The 21,812-nt window shown below is 36.9% G+C and overlaps 1 pseudogene; it reads right to left on the bottom strand.

The window, feature by feature from the left end:
• LOC107726605 (neuroblastoma-amplified sequence-like) overlaps positions 1–21,812 on the bottom strand; it is a 158,331-nt pseudogene that overhangs the window by 67,414 nt on the left and 69,105 nt on the right.

Here is a 21,812-nt window from a genome sequence, read left to right as displayed (position 1 = left end):
AAATGAAATCTGATCTGTGATGCTACTGTCGTTCGGCACGCTGCATTGAGCAGCCGCGTTCAGTTTTTAATTGTAGTGTCTGTTCTTTTACTGATCTAAATGATTTTTATTACTATAAAAAAATCAAAACGACGGTTGGGGTCGTTGACGCGGTGGGCAAGTGACATAACCGGTGTTGCGGCTTAACACCAGTATCACCGTCAGCACCGTCTATCGCGGCAAGCCTAGACACAAAAAGAAGCCACAGAATATTTTGCTGTTTGTTTGGTGACCATTTCTGAGGCGCTGCAATAAACAGCCCCGCCCACCGTGGAATCTCATTGGTCCAAAATACTGACACTCAGCAGTATATTAACATCAAATACATTCTGATTGGTTGTCTAGTTGAAAAGAAGAAACAATGGATCTACGTAACATACTACGTGATTATTTTCGATGACCACCCTTGAATGTATGCGATTGTGATTTAGCATGCCAAATATTTCACGGGCGTCGGCGATTCCCTCAGATCGCGTCTTTGATAATTCACACTGCGTGATTGTCACTCGCGTGAACGAGCACCGATTTGCCTCTGATTTCGGGCATTTGTCGGCGATTTCACAAAACCTGTCGGCGAGTGAAAAATCGGGCTAAACTCGTGCAGTGTGAACTCGGCATTAACCTTTATTTAACAGTGAACAAAACCTTAGAGGGATTGTGGCTAAATTTGATCAATTAGGATTTGACCACAAACACCCTGCGGGACGATTGTAAACACTCATTAAACCTGCAGCAACACACACGAGAACAAGCGGTGCAAAGCTAGTGAAGAAATGTTAGCGTTCGAAAACAAAGGCAGACTGCTGTACAGCGCCAGACTCTCAAACACGATTAGCAGGTGACGGGAGCGTAATTTTTCAGGCAGCCCATCAGTTCCCATTTCTCACAGAACTGCAATACAGTGTTAAGTTTTATTCTGCTATTCTGAGCCTGTGATTGTATCAAGGGCATTTTGTGCATCAAAAAATTCTTGGCAAGACAACGTTATCAGAAACAGCTGGAACTGAGGGAGTCTTGTGCGTGCGGAAATAACAAAGGCTTTAGTGTTCCTAACAGTAACAGTTTTAGTGTTCTCAGCTGTTTGACGGCTTCTTTTAACACATCCTTCCTCAAAGTCTCTTTAACATTGAAAACCAGAGAGGTGTGGCTTCTCACAGCGACGCTGATCAGAGATGGAGGATGTCATTATACTTAAAGACTTGTGCTCTGTTCTATTCTAGAGTGTGTATGTGTGTGAGTGTAAAAGTATGCAAGAGACACCAAAAAAAGACTCAAGCACTGACATTTTTAATATGCACAGTTTCTTTACTATTATTTCTTTATTATGATTAAGACAACCAGCACTCTAACACCGTGAAAGGTAAAAGGTATATTTTCCATGATAATCAGCTTTTGTTCTAACTAGCCGTGATGGCAACACGTGAAATTTCTATTTTAGAAACGGTTTCTATTTCCGCGATGTCACGGCTGGAACAACAACATACAAACTATATGACAGTGATATTCTCAGGTACTGATTATGTGCTTTATTCAAAGTTAAACATGTCTAATGCGAGTTTGAATGTCATATTGCGTGGCATTTATAGCCATACTGAAAGCAACAATAGATAGTTTACCTCAGATCTTGAAAATAAATAAAAGCAAAGATGTACGTTAAAACTGTGAACTCACTGCGAACCAACAAGCGTATTCCATAACAAAGATGGTATCAGTCACATAGTATGTACATTTAATAATGTTAAAAAGGTTTAATATTTATGAATTAGATCCATTTCGTTGTGAGTGCAGAGCGCTTCCAGAGAGAGCCCGCCCACGCACGCTTCTGATTGGCTGTGATGTTTGATTGATTCTGTCACGTCGCATTGCGTCACGCCTGGTGTGGACACCCAAATTGCTTGTCGTGTCGCATGTAGTTAGGAGTTAGGACACGGTGTAATGCTGCTGTAATGTTGTTGGTTTACACAAAATTGTGCATTTAATGAACTTTTTATCCAGAATAAATCAACATAAATAGTTTTATTTATTAATATTATTAACATATATATATTTATTATTTATTCCATACCTCAAGGATAAATCAACACATTATTTATTAAATAATGTTATTTATTTTTTATTTATAACATTTAGTAAATTACATTTACTAACAAAAATTAGTTTTTCATTTAGTACTCTAAATGGGATGAAAAATAATACTGTTGCATAGTCAGAAGCATAATGCCCAGATGAGGGGGGCGGGGATTTAAAAAAAACTGACCATATCAGCAGCAGGAAGCATCCTTAATTCATAACCTTTAAGCGTTTCACACATAAGCACAGAGATTAGAGAGGACATGAGCGCAATATCTAAACAAGAGCACAGAACCATGACTGTTCTTATAGGAAGAAGTGTTATTCAGCATACGTCTTAACGTGCAGGTCATTAATTTAGCGTTATCAGTCCGACGCAAGCACTTTCCTTTCATCTCACGTTCTCCCACACGAAGGTGACTTTACGCCTGCCGTGCGCAACTGAACGACAGTGACACTGAAGGAATTAAAAGAGAGCAGAAAAAAAGGAAGAGGTAAAGGGAGAATCGCTATTTGCATTCTTCAACCAAAGTTCCTGCACCCCTCCCATCACTCCGCATTGATTTTCTCATTCGCCTCATCCATCTTGACGCAAAAGGCCTTGATATTTTGACTAGCCGCTATCTCTCTTGTATCGGGAGGGTGCACATTATTTACTGCTGTCTACTTGTGGTGAGTACACATTAATTAATCAATATGACGCTATTCTTCCGGACATGTAGACAGCGAGTGGTGATACATCAGGGAGAGACGAGGCCAGGCAGAGGGAACGGCTGCTACCTGAGAATCTGCCCCGGGGGCCAAAGATTACAGTATTCCTAGCAAGGACACTGCAGCTATCAAGAGGGTGATGAGAGACGACTGATGGCGGACGGGTGAGGTCACCTGTCACCGTGATGAGAGCTGATTTTAAGTGCAAATGTTTGTATACTGCATATAAGAAGCACTACCTTCGGTTGCAGGAAAGAGATTCTGTCCCTCGCTGTTTCAGTCAGTTTGCCTGTCCACAGTAAAACTTCAGCGAAGTCTTCTTGCGGGGTGTAGTCGTACGAGGAATACACATCCTCGGACTGAAAAATTAATAGAGGACAACAAGGGATATTACACTTTGGTTTTTGCGACATTTTTTACATAAAGCTTTGAAATTCGACCTAAAATATCTATTACATGACAGAAGCCAATTCTACGGTGGCCGAGAAGTGCAAAGCAAATCACAATTCTGAAAACAAAATAACAAATTACAAACGCAAATGCAAGTCTAAAAAACAAAATAACAATTCAGAAAGCACAACAACAAGTCAGAAAACATTATAAGCAACAAGTAGTATACTTGATAGTATAAATCCTGCTATTTTAACATAGTGTAAATAGGTATTTGCACTTAGTGTAAATAGCATATTGCTAAAAATACTGCTTTTTTCACTTAGTGTAAATAGAATCCATTGCTAATACGAGATTTGAAAAGGGAGGAAAAAAAAGTTCGGCAAAAGGCGTGATCGAATAGCATATTGCTAAAAATACTGCTTTTTTCACTTAGTGTAAATAGAATCCATTGCTAATACGAGATTTGAAAAGGGAGGAAAAAAAAGTTTGGCAAAAGACGGGATCGAACCCGGGTCGATCGCGTCAAAAAGCCAACGACAAGCGCTTATCCATCTGCACCACTGAAGCTGATGCTTAACAGCCACTTTTAACTAAATGTAAATAGACAGCCCGTATTTTTAATTCCATAGTAAGGGCAATTCATACAATACATTTAAACTGAGCTACTTTAATACCATCTCCGAACTTTCTACCACGACTATGCTGTTCTTCGGCTGGTTCTTCCCTGTATACGTTGATTGACAGATGTCTCGTCCAGTCAGCGGTGAGTAATCCCAAACCAATGGCGCTGTCTCAAACTATACCTACCTCTTCCGGTTTGTCTGATTTGTCGTTGTGTTTTCTGACTTGTAAATTTGTTTTCGGATTTGTCGTTGTGTTTTCTGACTTGTTATAATGTTTTCTGAATTGTTGTTGTGCTTTCTGAATTGTTATTTTGTTTTTTAGACTTGCATTTGCGTTTGTAATTTGTTATTTTGTTTTCAGAATTGTGATTTGCTTTGCACTTCACGGCCGCCGTACAATACCTCTCAACTGAATTTTAAATGTAATGAAGGTCAATGTTATATTTATACCTTATCATCTAGTAGGCTGTATAATTGGCCTAGAAGCAGCTGTTACAATCATACAGAATAATTTTTTTTGTATTATTTTGACCAAATACAGTCTACAATCAAATGCTTGGGTTTAAATTTTTCTGAGAATGAAAAAGGGGGGTGGGGGGTGGAGTCTCTTGTATTCACCAAGGCTTACTTTATCAAACTAATTTACTTTATCAAAAATACAGTATAAAAACAGCAATACAAAATGTATTTATTTATTTGTTGTTCGTTTGTAATATATTTTAAAATGTATATGTATAATTTAAAAAGTACTCAAGAAACATTTGTATTATAATCATTGTTGAAAATAATTGTCTGCTTAATATTTATGTGGAAACTGTGATATTACATATACATTTGCATGTTAAATACATAGTATACATAGTATACATATTTTTCAGAATTCTTTTGATTGATAAAAAGTAAACAAAAACAGAATTTATTATTTAAATCTTTACTTTTTATAAATTTAAAGCAAATTTTCAGCATTGCTGAAAAAGTATTAAACTCAACCCATATATCCTGGCGACACTTTTATAAGGAATAAGAACTACGGAACCATAGAAATAAACATAAATGTGGTATGAATTAATAAAAATTAATAAATAATAATAAAACATTTATTGTGTCATATTCCAAGTTTTCTGAAGCCATATGATAACTATGTGTGAAGAACAGTTCAGTGTTATTCATTAAAATTCTTGACATCCCTGATTTGAAGTTTGAAAGCTTAAAGGGTTAGTTCACCCAAAAATGAAAATTAGCCAGTGTTTTACTCACCCCCAAAGCATCCTAGGTGTATGTGACTTTCTTCTTTCAGACGAATCCAATCGGAGTTATATTAAAAATTGTCCTGGCCCCTCCAAGCCTTTCAATGGGGGTAAGCGGGTATTGGTTGTCAACAGTTCAGAAGACGTGAAATAAAGCGCGCGCATCCGTAATAAAACGCCCCTCACACGGCTCCGGGGGGTGAATAAAGGCCTCCTGTAGCGAATCCATGCATTTTTTGTAAGATAAATATCCATATTTCAAACATAATAAACACTTTTTTCTCACTTCCGCTGACTATCATACGCGGAAGCCGTTCCGGCAGATGACCTAAGACGTCGACGTTGCGTGATTAGTCACGAACGCGGAGACAAAACAAAACAAAACGCCGGTCATGAATTAGAAGTACAAAACGAGGATTTGTAAAGAAAAATGTCGGAGGATTTCGATATAAGCCAAGAGGAGACTGGTTTTCCTTTGCTAGAAGTAAGGAAACTTTGTTTCCTTTGCTCCTGCATTTCTCAGAGGCGCCTATGTCTTACGTCATCTGCCGGAACGTCTTCCACTTCTACTTGGATTCGTCTGAAAGAAGAAAGTCACATACACCTAGGATGCTTTGAGGGTGAGTAAAACACAGGCTAATTTTCATTTTTGGGTGAACTAACCCTTTAAGATTCATTGCACAGAAAAATGTGACCTGTATATTACTCAAAACATCTCCATTTGTGCTGCACTGAAGAAAGTCCACATGAAGGTAATTAAATGATGACAAAATATCTTTAATCTACCCTAGAATAATGAACACTCAGAACTAAACATCATATTTACACTATTACAGCAGAGATTTAGTCAAAACATGGGAATGACAGAGAGATACAGAGAGAGAAATAAATAAAGCTGTATGAGAAAAACACAAACAGATGAGAGCCAGAAGGAAGGAGATACAGTGAAATTTACCGTATTGACATAAGGAACATCGAACAGCTCCTCGTAGAAAGGACTGCACCCCTGCCTCTCCAGATTGGTGTTCTGATTGGCCGCACCAGTACGGTTTCTTTCCACGGCTTGCCCCTGAGAGGAGATAAACGTTCATTAAACATTCATAAAATATTTTCATAAAACATTCACAGACATGCATGCAGGAGCCATTAATGTTTCAGCTGCGCTCGTAAACGTTCGTAAGGCGCCAGAGCCTTCTGCCAAGGACAGGGGGAGTTTTTGATTCTGGCCTTGACAGACAGTCACCATGGAAGGCCATTAGAAATGCACAAGCTTCAGCTTGTCATCGTCCATTTCACAGGAAGGACTCGGGCAAATCTCACAGATGGAGGACACAGAAACAGGAACTCAAAAAAACAAACCGCTTCACAAAGAGACACGCAGACGTCGGTCGGGGAGAAGTTCGTTCAATCATGCCAGGTTTTAATGGCCTAACAAAACCTGCCAAAAAATGTGCAGGCGAGTCTCACTGTTGAGCTCTGTCCAACCTGTTCCTGGCGGTGGTGTTTTGAAGAGGAGTGATGCATAATGGAGCGAGGCACGCGGTTACACTTCAGAGAGTGGCGAATAAAACCTTTCAGGCTGAATTTAAATGGGACTTACGTGCAGTGGGCGCAGTAAGCTGAGGGACTCCCTCCACCAATGGGAGTCGCTGACGGCGGTCAGCACGGCTCTGGTGTTCATGGTGGTGTTGGTCAGGACCTCTATAGTGCGGGCTGTGGTTCTGTGCAGCAGGTCTGTGGGGTTAATTGATCCAGGAACAGCAGCTCCGGCCTGCTATGGGCAACCAAGAAAGGTTCCACATGAGCCGTACTGATCAAATTACAGTGGTTATAGCTGAACTACAATAAACAATATATATACAGTAGGTTTTTTTCCTTCTACAGACACCTTTGACTTTCACACTAGGGGTTTTAAGACAGTATTTTCTATAAAACTGCTGTGAAACTGCGTGCTTTATAAATAAAGGGGAACTGACTTGACAAATCAGGACCATGACGCTGTTATTTGAATTTTTTATTTTTATTTTATTTTATAAATGTAATGATGAAATGAAGAAACCACAACCAAACCATATCACTAAATATATTTTTATATTTTTTATTTACCATTTAATAAATTTATATTATATAATACATGTAAATGCATGTAAATATTTTCAAAATATATACTGTATGTGTGTGTCTTTATATATATACATAATAAATATACACAGTGCACACACATATATAATATAAACAAAAACTTTTATTTTGGATGCGATTAATCACGATTAATCGTTGCCCAGCACTAATTATATTATATTATATTAAATTATAATATATTATGGATTAGTGTTAGTTAATTTCATTTAATTTTGCTTCATTGATTTACTGTACTTCATTTTATTCATTTATTTATTTTAATTTAGTTTCTTATTATTTTTTATTTTTGTATTTATTTATTTTGTTGGATTAATGTGTATAAATTAATTATGCTAAATAAGACCAGGACAATGCATTCAGAAAGTAAATAGGGTCAATTTTGATTTTATTTTGACGTCTGGTTCATTTTAATGCTAGACCAGTCAACAAGGCTACAAATCAGACTTTGAGATCTGACATACATTTAACAGGGGCTTGTGTCAGAAGTGGACTTCTAAACACACCAAAATCAAAGCGGGCAGTCTGGACATTTATTTTCTGCTGTTTATTCACAGACAAGTCCAATCATGTAAACTCGGGTAAACTGTTAATTGCAAAAATGGCCAAACGTGTTGGTCTACAAGCAAGCACTGTGTAAATGTGATTAATAAATCATTCATCAGAGACTGTAAATGTTATCATGTTGCAATTAGGTGGCAAGTATGCTAATTTACTTAAGGCAAGCGTTACCCAGCAGGGAAAATACAGACACAAAGAAACTGGAGGAAATCCCAGCAGGGACAGAGATTTCCATTTAATCCTATAAAACAAACAAAAGCACTACTATAGTCATCACATCGAGCTAAACTCGACATGAATTATAAATGAAGGTAAAGGCACAGAGATGTAAATTGACTCCTGAGCGAGAAAGCTCTCCGCCATCAGTGGAGCAAAGCACCGGCAGCTCACTGTAGCAACATGACAAAAACAGAAACGAACGCACGTATTTACATGGTATATACATGCGATGAGAGGTGAACTTTTCAAAAATGTCAGAAACATTGCGACAGTGTGTATAAACCCAAACCACGTATCTGACCTCATCAATATTTCATTCAGCTTTAAATGCACATTTAGCAGATAAACAACGCACACACATTTACGCAAATATATTTTTGTGTGCACATGAATCTTTAAGCATGTCTGTGGCATCTTTTCTCATGGTAAGGTGAAAACAGTGCTTGCTATGAGTAAAGCAGCTGAGCTCTGAAGCTATACTTACACCATATGAAAAATGAAGCATAGAGTATGTTATTGAAGCATTGAACTCAGAGTTCAGTCAAAGGCTGTGCTTTACAGCCCACTATAATGTAATGATCCAGGAGAAGATTTTACTATTTTATAGCCATGAATGAAGCATTGGTGCTCAAGTAAAAATGCGTAACGAAAGCACGAAGCCCAAATCGACCCTTTTTACTTTCTTATTGCAGGTTCACGGTCCTGTTGTGAATGATTTATCTGTGCATGTTATTAGAAATTTAAAAAAAAAGTTTATAATCTTGTATTTATTGAAAAATAATAAGACAAAATGAGATATAGATGTGTATATATATATATATATATAATTTTGCATTCTGAATACATGCTGTTCTTTTTAACTTTTTATTCATCAACGAATCCTGAAAAAAGAATTGCAGTTTCCAAAAAAATATTTGGCAGCACAACAGTTGGCAACATTGATAATTCTAATAAATCAGCATATTAGAATGATTTCTGAAGGATCATGTGACACTTTACACTGGAGTAATGGCTGATGGAAATTCAGCTTTGCATCACAGGTGGCTTTAAACTTTAATCTATGAAATGACAGCATAGATTATTTATACCTAAAACTAACTTTTTAACAGAGCACAATTAAAAAAAATGAAAGCACCTAAATTATGCAGCGAAGTTCGCTTAATTTGAAATGATACTTTCCGTACCCACTGTATATATATATATATATATATATATATATATATATATAATAATAATAACTTTGGTATTCATTAGTCACACCATTAAACCATTAAAAGGACCATTAAAGGAGACATATTATGACCCTTTTTACAATATGCAATATAAGTCTCTGGTGTCCCTAGAATGTGTTTGTGAAGTTTCAGCTCAAAATACTCCACAGATCATTTATTATAACATTTTGAAAATGCCTATTTTGAGTGGAAGCAGAAACACGCTGTTTTTCGGGCCTGTCTCTTTACATGCAAATGAGCTGCTGCTCCCCACCCCCTTTTCCAGAATAGAGCTGCGCCTTTACAGCTCGGACCTGCTAAAAACATCTGTTTTGGTTCTGATTATCATGTTTATCGTGCTGAAATCATGCGTTTTAAACCATATGAGTTTAAACATCTGATATACGGTTTTCTGAGTGCACACATCTGAAGCACACGGACAGAAAGCGGCTGTCACAGCATGTGAGTACTAAACCAAGTTCTCTTTCACACACAAGTTTACGTTAAAAACTGTATACAATATACAACTGTATACAATGTCTGTGAAGGTAAACTGCTGGGAAATAAATGGCATGTTTATTTTAGATCTGTGTGGCAGCAGCAATATACAGTAAATAAATCAATAAATCCACTGCTCTCTTGTCTCCTCTGAGGCTGGGACTCTACATTTTTTTCATTTATTTCACAAAGACAGAACAGTTAGTATGTTTTGCTCAAACCATTGCCATGGCATTAGAGCTGGTACACCGTTGTCGCTTGCGAAATCAAAATGACGGCGCCGTGGGTGGAAACATACAGATTAAGGGGTGGTAATATTATAATGTGATCCCTTTGCCACCTCACCAAGGGAGCGAAATCTGACGTGCTCGTTTTTTCAGACGCTTGCAGAAAAAGGCTTACCAAAACAAAGTTACTTGGTTAATTTTTTGTCACGTTTCTTTGGTTGGTAGATGCACCGGGGACCTGATTATAGCACTTAAAACCTCGAAAAAAGTCAGATTTTCATGATATGTCACCTTTAAAATTAGGCAATAAAGGAAATGGTGTTTAAATTGGTGAAAATAAATGTATTCATTTATTATACTTTTTTTATTTAAATTTTAACCCAAAATGTTAATGTTGAAAAGCAAAATTCCATGCAAACTTTTATGCACATACAGGCTTTTAAGAAAAAAAAAAAAATTTACACAAAACCGTCATATGCAATATTCTAAAATTAGCAGATTTATTCCCCCCCCCAAAAAAAATATCTCTTCAAAGTGTCGCAGTAAATAAAGACCTACGATGTGACGTATGCAGAAGCGCTGTTCTTTACCTCAGACATTTCGCAGCCCGTTCTCTGGGCTTGAGAAGGATCAATCTTGTAATTTACAGCCTGGTACAGAACCTAAGACAAGAGAGGAGAGCGAAGCATTGACTTTCTCATTCCTGCCCTTCAGCACAATACCTTTTTTCTTTGCTCTTAAATGTTTAATCGTTCTGGCAGTATTTATACTTGGCACGGCAGTAAGACTTATTTAAATTACTATTCCATTCCTCAATACATTTTCTTTTGAGTGTTTCAATGTGGCAACTATCTCGGTATACGTAAACCTACTTTAGGCCTTTCCTGAAAGCAGCCTGACACCAAAGCAGTCAACACAGAGGGAGATAGAGGCGACTACAGCTAGAAAGAGTGCTTAGGGGGTAATAGTGTGTGTGTGTTGGAGGCGATTTCTAAAACTTAAAAGCTGTGTTTTAAGTTTGTCTATGCATACTGTGTCCAACACAACATATGTCTATACACAGAAACTAGGGAAGAAAGGAGCAGGAAACTTGGCAAATGTTTCTATAGAATAACTATTCAAAGCATTCCAGCTATAAATATACTATATGAGGCATCCTGGGGTTTACACAGGAGTTAGCTTTTACCTTGAAGTATCAATTACAAGTTATTAATTATAGGAAATATTACATGTAGACCTACATACAAAATGTATGTAGACACTAGCAACCATCTCGCTCTCTACATGTATAAAATAGCTAGAGGGACAATATATCTAAGTGGACAAAAAAGGCACCTGCATCTGAAGGGAACTGGAAGCCGCTAGCAGATTCTGGATGCTGCTGGGAGGACAGTGTGTGAGCGTGAACGCCATCAGCTCCTGACGGGCGGAAAGCTGCGAGTACGTCTCACACTGACCCAGCTGAGCGCACACATCCCAACCACCACTATAGCCTAGAGTGAGAGGGGGAAAAAAGGGAAATTTATGGAAAGCAGTCATATACAGGAGACATGAGATTTCAAACTGACTTTGGAGGAGGAGTTTAGGCATTTCTTATGTTTCAACTTACACTTAGCACCCAACGTTTTCCAGGGCCTGAGTGCTGTTCAGAACTGTCTTTTAAATTTCAATTCAATTCAGGAATATTTAATTGCAATTTGAATTTTAATTCAAAAAAGAGAATGAAAATGGAATAATATAGCTGCTATGCAAGTGATTTTCAACTAGAAAATGAAAGTCTGTCAATCAATGCTGGTTTGATAAACCTAGATTGAAAGTTTCAAAAGTCTATAATTAGACATACAGAATGACAGAACTACAGATAGAATGATAGATAGAATATCAGAACAATACAAAAAGATAGAAAGAACGAAGAGTGATAGAAAGACTGACAGATTGATAGAACAACAGAATGATAGAATGTTAGAACAACAGATAGACAAATAGAACAACAGAACTATCAACATAACAATATAGAGATTCAAGAATTTGAGTGAACTTCACAAGGAATGGACTGAGGCTGGGGTCAAGGCATCAAGAGCCACCACACACAGACGTGTCAAGGAATTTGGCTACAGTTGTCGTATTCCTCTTGTTAAGCCACTTCTGAACCACAGACAACGTCAGAGGCGTCTTACCTGGGCTAAGGAGAAGAAGAACTGGACTGTTGCCCAGTGGTCCAAAGTCCTTTTTTCAGATGAGAGCAAGTTTTGTATTTCATTTGGAAACCAAGGTCCTAGAGTCTGGAGGAAGGGTGGAGAAGCTCATAGCCCAAGTTGCTTGAAGTCCAGTGTTAAGTTTCCACAGTCTGTGATGATTTGGGGTGCAATGTCATCTGCTGGTGTTGGTCTATTGTGTTTTTTGAAAACCAACGTCACTGCACCCGTTTACCAATAACTTTTGGAGCACTTCATGCTTCCTTCTGTTGACCAGCTTTTTGAAGATGCTGATTTCATTTTCCAGCAGGATTTGGCACCTGTCCACACTGCCAAAAGCACCAAAAGTTGTTTAAATGACCATGGTGTTGGTGTGCTTGACTGGCCAGCAAACTCACCAGACCTGAACCCCATAGAGAATCTATGGGGTATTGTCAAGAGGAAAATGAGAAACAAGAGACACAACTGATCACCTCCATGCCACGCCGAATTGGGGCAGTAATTAAAGCAAAAGGAGCCCCTGCCAAGTATTGAGTACATGTACAGTAAATGAACATACTTTCCAGAAGGCCAACAATTCACTAAAAATGTTTTTTTTATTGGTCTTATGGAGTATTCTAATTTGTTGAGATAGTGAATTGGTGGGTTTTTGTTAAATGTGAGCCAAAATCATCACAATTAAAAGAACCAAAGACTTAAACTACTCCAGTCTGTGTGCACTGAATTTATTTAATACACGAGTTTCACAATTTGAGTTGAATTACTGAAATAAATGAACTTTTCCACGACATTCTAATTTATTGAGATGCACCTGTAGATAGATAGATAGATAGATAGATAGAACGTTAGAAAGAACGAAAGATAGTTAGATAGAACGTTAGAAAGAACGATAGATAGATAGATCTTACAACATCTGCCCAGCAACAACAAAAACAGCAAAACCCACAATCCCTGCTTCAGCACCAGCCACTGTAGCTCTATGTGATTTAGTTATATCATATTGTCTCAAGATTCTGTTGCAGTTCTATACTTGTTTTTCCATCCGTGGCTCTTATTGCCTCATGTATTCAGTAAATCTTTCTAATCTCTAGCACTCTTCCTCTCTTCCTCATTCTCCACGAGTGACTGAATAATTACACAGTGAAGCAGGAGAGAGGCTAACCCATTTTCCACACTGATGTTAGTGAGGCTGTGAGACTGCTGCCGATAGCAATCAGAGATTAGCACATCTTCTGTTCTCAAGCCTGCATTAATCTACCCCAGCCTGAAGCATACACACACACATGCATGCAACAGCAGTCTCTTTCCAATATCTGATGGCGCATTGACTGAACAGCACCACACAAGCGCACACACATAAAACACATTTGAGCTCTGACTACAGATGCATCTGACTGGAATGATAAAGATGGGCCTGCTGATCACATTCAGAACATTTTGTTATTCAAACTTCACTTAGGTAAACACCAAAAGAGCAACTTCTAGCCAAACTAGCATAAAAATGTCTGCAGGAACATACTTAAAAATACTGTGGGAACCCTGTAGACTCTTTTGAAGATGGTTTTATTACAGCAGAAACACTCGTTAAAGTTATTTTACATTATTAATAAGCTATTTTGGTGAATATTCTTCATTTGCATTTGTTATCATTTTGTTTGCACACAGTACCATTCAAAAGTTTGGGGTGGTTTTTGAAATAAGACTCTTCTGCTCATCAAGGCTGCATTTGTGTGATCAAATATACAGTAAAAATAGAAGCATTGTGAAATATTATTGCAATTTAAAATAACAACAATATTTACAATATTTTTTAAATATAATTTATTCCTGTGATGACAAGGCTGAATTTTCAGCAGTCATTACTCCAGTCTTCAGTGCCACATGATCCTTCAGAAATCATTTTAATATGCTGATTTGGTGCTCAAGAAAAAAATCTCATTATCAATGCTGAAAACAGTTGTGCTGCCTAATTTTTTTTTTTTTTTTGGGTGGAAAAACTTTAAGGATTCTTCAATAAATAGAAAAAAAAAAAAAACAGCATTTATTTCAAATCCTCAATCAAACATTGTAAATGTCTTTACTGTCACTTTTAATCAATGTACTTGATAAACAAAGGCAATAATTTCTTTAAACTGAACTTAACCTTTTGAACGGTAGCGTATATTTATTTATAATTCGATTTTAAATATATACTTTTTTTGTCTGCTGACAAATGTTAGAGTTATAGCTTCTAAATGTGTTTATGCTATATGTTTTATAATAAATATCATAATTTACACAGAAACCATAGTAATACTGATCATGAACTGTTTTGTGTGTGGTTACTTGTGGTCCTTTCCTGATCTCATCGCTCTCTCTCCTCTCCAATCACTTCCTGTCATTGCTTCAACTGTCCTATCAATAATAAATGCAACAAGGGCAGAAATATATTACTGTTACTATGCAAGAACTATGGCAAAAGGGAGGTGAAATAGATTGAATAGGCTTATGTAAAAAAAAAAAAAAAACTAATATTTCGTCCTTATATAATTTCAGAGGACCTTTCTTTTAAAACTGTTAAGCTTTAAGATTTTAAAGAATACAAAAGTCTGATCCCTGAAAATCCACAGTGCATTTCTTGGATTAAAACAAAGTAGAAAGTGAAGAGAGATTTAGAGTCAAGCTGTGCCGGCTTACCTGCAGCCATCAGATCCTGGCAGTGGATGCAGGAGGCCTTGAAGTCCTGACAGCGCAGAGCCTGTTCTGCCAGCAGCGTGAGCACCTGCCCCTTCCTCTTGACCTCATCATCACCTAAATACACACCAAAACCATCACACAACCATGAGATATGACTTGGAACATTGAAAGGAACAGTTCATAAATAAATTAAAACTTAATTGAAAACTGACTCACTCTCATTCAAGGTGTAGATGAGTTTGTTTCTTCATCAGAACTGAATTGGAGAAATTTAGCATTACATAACTTGCTGAGAAACATCCATCATAAAGGAGTCTTAACAAATGAGACAAGTTTTTTACTGGAGATATATTGGAAGCAATATTATAGATATTGTATGCATGCATATTTTAGCAGAAAGCAGTGGTTTGAAGTTAAAAACATCTTAATTATGAATTTGTTTATTACAAACATGCAGCGTTTTGCTTCACAAGACATTAATTCATGAACTGGAGTTGTGTTAATTGCTTGTGGATCATAGTGATGTTTTAATCAGCTGTATGGGCTCTCATTCTGACGGCACCCATTCACTGCAGAGGATCCATTGGTGAGCAAGTGATGTAATGCTAAATTTTTCCAAATCTGTTCTGATGAACAAACAAACTCATCTACATCTTGGATGCTAGGAGGGTGAGAAGATTCTCAGCAAAATTTCGATTTTGGATGAATTATTCCTTTAAACCTGTCTATTATCATTAGCAGCAGCACATTTAATTTCAGTTTAGATGAATTAAAGAAACTGTCACTCATTTCAAAGTTCACTCTTACACTCCTCAATGTACTGATCACTATCATATATTAACAAATATGCCACAAAACATCGCTTTACTATTTAAATATTCAGTCTGATGGAAGTGCAAAGGTCCAGAATATGAAACTGCTCCGCATTAAATTCATTTCCTTTCAGATGTTTTTCTGATAAATTCCTGGAAGGCTGCTTAGATGTTGTACAAATATCACAATCACATCTCAGAGAATGCCCTCTTACACAGCTCTGATCTCGGTCCAAAATAAGAGAATAAAAAAGACCACGAAGCCTGATGAAAACAGTGATAGGGGTTGTCTTTTTCATTAAAGTGTGTGTCGAGCATCAAAGGCCAGAAAGGCAATAATACGAGCGTAGGCAGGAGAGTGAGCGTGCACATGTGCGCGAATGCCTGTGATCCCATGGATATGATTATTCACAAGTAAAATCAAAAGGGTTGATACTATGGGAAGTGGCATATCTCCTTATTCCAAACTGATTTATGTGTGACATGGAAGTCTTGATATATCAGGAGTATTTATTGCTGTCCGTTTCTCCTCGTTTCACCTCTCTCTTATGCCAGAGCAGATACAGGCGCAGGAGCGCTGACACACACGCACAAACAAAACAGGCCTACGGCCATTAGTCGAGGGTAAGCCAAGGAGAATACATCAAACACTAGCACGGCAAACACCCAGTCACTTCATAGAGAGCTAATCAATTCCACTATATACGACAAGAAGAGCTTCTGACGTCCTGCATACTGATCCGCCTGACATCCACAGAGGAGAAGAGAGTCACCTCAATTACCCCTGCAACCAACACAAGAACTGATCGCTTCACCTATGAGAAGACGACTGACATTCATGCTGGCTCACAAAATAAGTGGCCGAAAGAGATTCGAAAGAACGTTTAACTAATGATACTTTCCACAAACAGGGAACACTCTGGTGTCCTGTGACTTTTTTTTAGAGGCACCGACAACATGCTTTCTGATGTGAGAATTAAGTAGAATTAACTAGATATGTTAGATAATTCTACAATAAAAAGATATCATAACATAAAGCTATCATTAAATAGCTAGATTTAAATATCAAATATGTGTATCATCTATTAAAATGCTAATTTTGGCCTACTGTATATAATTGCAACAATTGCTATTCAACAATTACACTGTACAGCAATGATGTGATTTGATTGTTAATATGTTGTAATATAATTCATTCAATATTTAGCTGTTACCCCTGTTAAATGCTGCTTAAAACTGTGACTGTGAATAATTTCATATTTCTTAATTTTACAAAAACTGTTAACTGCTTTCAAGTCAAGCTTAATCATTCAACCTAATATAAGAAAGAAAAGATCAAATAATTATAAATATTGTAAATTACTCCACTGTTCAAAAGTTTGGGGTTGATCAGATTGTTTTAATATTTTTGAAAGAAGGTTTTTATGCTTACCCAGGCAATTATTTGACCAAAAATAATTATTTCAAATTTAAATACATATAAAATACATTTACAATTATGTATCTAATAAATATAATTTTTATGCATTTAGCAGATAAATAATATATAATATATAAATATAGTCAAAATGTATATGTTTAGACTGTTAATAGATTGTTGTGGTCTCATCTCGCGCGCTTTCCCACATGCAGCCTCAAAGTTAACTCTCCTGAAGTAAATAAAGTAAAATAAAAAAAATTACAGAGCCTCAGCTCTTTCTCCCTGGTTTTACTTAGTTTCACCTATTCATACAATACAATATGCTAATGTAACATTCATGGTCATAACCATTCATAAATACTCTAATTTGTATAATAACAACATTTATTGCAACCCCTCCATTGCAAAGCCTTTTAAAAACTCTTCTAACGGCTCTGCTCCATCGTTAGTTCTGACTGGTGACGCGGTGCGCAATGACAGCTGGGTGATTTTCCCTCTCCACTTCCTGTGAAGTGATGTATTGATGTTCTATTATTCCCTATGCCGTTCCCAGTGCCCTTCGAACCGAACATGTTCACTACCTTCGGATTGGAATCTCACTTAAAATGGCAGAATACCCTGAGAAGTCACTGCATTATAATATTTTTGTCAGCCTATCCAGTTGAACCCACTAGATGCGGTGCTGCTGCGTTGTTCATTAAAAATATTGCGGAAAAAGAGAACATCAATGCAGAGAAGATCTTGTTTATGTCAAAACTAAAACCAAGCCAGTGATTTCGGTCCTTTGTATTAAACTATGCATGCATACATGATGCCGTTTTGTTTATAGTTGTTTAAGCAACTTAATTAATTATAATTGGTTTATAAACATTATTTTAAACATTATGCACTTTGAATAAACGTGCATTAGTAATATTTTGCTCGATGCGCCCCTCTTGTGGCCACAGGAGAGAAGCCAAAACTTTTCTTCACCCTAACTGAAATCATGCATTTTAAATTAGAATATAATTCGAATTGTAATAATATTTAAGTACAAAATTTTGTTTTTCAGCCATTTTGACAGCCCTAATTTTCACCAGCTAAAAAATGGTTTTAAGTCAGTTATTTCTATCTTTTGCTGTAGTGTGTCAGTAGGAAATATGAGTTTACATTTCCAAACATTCATTTTGCCATTAATTGTAAAAATCCAGTGAATTTATTTGTTTGCACAAGAAGTCTGATAACAGCCAGAAGAACTGTGGCAACGTCTCCAAGATGCTTCAGACCTCAACCCCATCGAGCAAATTTGGGGCGAGTTGGAAAATAAACTGGACAGATCTATTGTACATTCAAAGGAAAGCCTTTGGCTTGAGTTGCAGAAGGCATGGGATTAACATTAATGTTGAAGTTCTCAGGAAATATATTAACACTATATCAGAGAGATGTGCTGCTGTAATTGCTGCAAAAGGTGGACATACCCAATATTAATGTTAAAAGTGGATAAAAACACTATGACTCACTTCATCTCATATTTGTTTTGCTGCAAGCAACCATCTGCATGTTTCATGAACATTATGAAATGAAATCATGTTTTGGAGGCAAAAAAAGGTCAATACTTTCAGATCTGTCAGGTATTCTAACAATTTTGTCAACCACTGTAATGTATACTGTATATATATATATATATATATATATATATGGAATAATAGCACACCCCATTTAAAACAAATAGTGTAAAAATACTAGGGCTGTCAATCGTTTAGAATATTTAATCGTGATTAATCGCACGATTGTCATGAGTTAACTCGTGATTAATCGCAACTTAATCACACATTTTGATCTGTTCTAAATGTACCTTAAATTAATACTTTTGCAGAGTTTAGCTCTAACCCTAATCAAACACACCTGAGCATGCTAATCAATGTCTTTAGGATCATTAGAAAATCACAAGTAGGTGAGTTTGATCAGATAAAAACACTATGACTCACTTCATCTCATATTTGTTTTGCTCAGAGCAACCATCTGCATGTTTCATGAACATTATGAAATGAAATCATGTTTTGGAGGCAAAAAAAGGTCAATACTTTCAGATCTGTCAGGTATTCTAACAATTTTGTCAACCACTGTAATGTATACTGTATATATATATATATATATATATATATATGGAATAATAGCACACCCCATTTAAAACAAATAGTGTAAAAATACTAGGGCTGTCAATCGTTTAGAATATTTAATCGTGATTAATCGCACGATTGTCATGAGTTAACTCGTGATTAATCGCAACTTAATCACACATTTTGATCTGTTCTAAATGTACCTTAAATTAATACTTTTGCAGAGTTTAGCTCTAACCCTAATCAAACACACCTGAGCATGCTAATCAATGTCTTTAGGATCATTAGAAAATCACAAGTAGGTGAGTTTGATCAGGGTTGCAGCTAAACTCTGCAGCGCATGAGGCTAGCATAGAGCATGAAGACTAGACATGTTTCAAAGGTCATAGATGTTTTTCAAAAGAAGGTTCCCATTACTTCTCTTTATCTGCACTGAGCAATTTACTTACCAGTTTAAATCAAAGCCTGTTTACATTTTTGCAGGACAGGGCAGCTCACGTCTTCTGAACATGCAAAATGTACATTTATTATTAAATTTGTTTGCCTCTCTGTGTCCACATACTGTATTTGGATGCAGCTAAAATGTCAATAAAACTGTTTTCATTGATATATTTTACTGTTGTCACAGCGGAATGAATATGAAATAGTGACTGAAACGTGACCCATTAAGACTACATAACCAGCTCTCCCTTCCAAGATGTTAATCTGCACAAAAATACTGATTTATAATCGAGCCGTCGTCTGATGAAATCAAATGCACATAAGATAAAGACAATAGCTGTGCTGTGATTTCAGCTATACTTGCATGTAAAATTAGAGAAGCAACATAATATCTGTTTTAACTGAAAGCGCTGCTCCTCTCAGCCGCTTGCTGAACAGAGCAGACGCAGAGGTGTGCGCGCAGCGAGAAAGAGAAACCTCACGCTCGGGCGGCAGTACCGGCGAGTCTCAGAAACTAAATAATGTTTGGGCAAACCCTTTTTTGAAAAAAAAAAAAAAAAAAAAATTTTTTTTTTTTTTTTTTTTTTTAAGTCGCTAAAGGGGTCTGAAAAGTCGCCAAGCTGGCAACACTGTGCATCTCCATTTCTCCAACTACGGGTTAGGCCACTGGTCAAACAGAAAATGTGCGGTGCGTTAATCGCACGTTAATAAAATCAGTGCCATTAAAATGAATTTCCGTTAACGCATTATTAACGGGTTCATTTTGACAGCCCTAAAAAATACATAAATAAAAATTGAGAGAGAGAGAATGAAAGAGAGATCTACATAAATATTATATGAGCTAAGGTTGATGATCAATATTTTTGAAGGTTAACCACCTCCTTTCACTGACCACTTTGTAAAAAAAAAAAAAAAAAAAAAAAAAAAACAAAATAATTTTTTAAAGAAACAATTAACGAATGTCAGAAAAAGACTACGCATTTAAGAGGCAAAATTTTGGAAACGCGGGATATTTCCACAAGTGATTTTCATAAAATCGCTCCTTGTGGAAGCACTACATTTGGGGGGGCCGCCGTTTCATAGGATCAGTGGAACGGGAGGCAATAAAAACCAAGGGTATCCCTTAAATAGAACAAGAGGGGACTGTCATATGCTTTAAATCAGCAGTTCTCAACCCAAAAATGGCACACAGGTCTTTTTTTTTGATGATCATAATTAATTTGTTAATAGATTTCAATGTTATCATGATAAAAAAAAATCGTCACTGTTTCGGGTCGCTACTTCATGTCCAATCTTAACTCTGAGTCCTGAAGCAAAACCGCTGGTTTAAATTTCCCGAAAATTAGGTGCCGATTAAGACAAGTATATTCATGACATCATACTCCGAAATACATTTTCAAATCCCACGTTCTTGAGAAACACGAGAACATTCAGATGACAATAAACGTATTATACAATCCATCTGAAAACTGGCAAGAACTATCTAGATATGACATACGTAATCTGAAGAAGGTGGCACAACAGGGCGCCTACCTGGGCTTTAAGTGAAGGCAGATTGTAAGCTGATGAAAGCCCGTTCAGAGGGGGTATGGAACAAATTACAAGGCCTGGTAATGCATGAAGATCTAGAAGATAGTCAAAGGTTTGGATCAAACAGCCACCTAACGAGGTAAGCGTGATGTACGAAGCGACCTGCTCCTGGCTCTGGCGTTCTCCGTCTTCACTCTAATACGTGCTTTTCTCTCCCGAACCGTGAAAGTGAATTTGAATGATTCACTCATTCACGCTCTCGGTGAGCAATGGAAACTCTTGAATCAGTGCTAATTTTCCTATCAGCGTTAATTTCAGGCTCACCACCAAAGTTGCGCCTTCATTTGATGTTTTCGGGGGTAAGTGGCTCAACATGTCGTCCTATGGGCCGGACTCTGAAATCACATCCTCACAAGAATGAAAAACAGCCTTATATTTTTTTCTCTTTAACCGTTTCTCTCTCTCTCTCTCTCTCTCTCCCTCTCTCTCGCCGGGGGAAATGTGAATTGATATACTGATGCAAAGGAAAAGACTATTCATGCTGGCTTATGTAAATTAAATAAGGTGGCACTGGCCAAAACTGCTTGACTTTGGAGGATTTTTACTTTTTTTTTTCTGGCAACAATTTAAGAAGGGTACAATGGTTATAGAAGCTCTTTTAATTTTAATTTAATTTTATTTAATTTTATTTAATTTTATTT

Source organism: Sinocyclocheilus rhinocerous, unplaced genomic scaffold, assembly GCF_001515625.1.
Source record: "Sinocyclocheilus rhinocerous isolate Xijiao unplaced genomic scaffold, SAMN03320098_v1.1 scaffold1538, whole genome shotgun sequence".
NCBI lineage: Eukaryota > Metazoa > Chordata > Actinopteri > Cypriniformes > Cyprinidae > Sinocyclocheilus > Sinocyclocheilus rhinocerous.
Note: the sequence above shows the minus strand (reverse complement) of the source record. Positions and strands in the feature narration are given on the sequence as shown.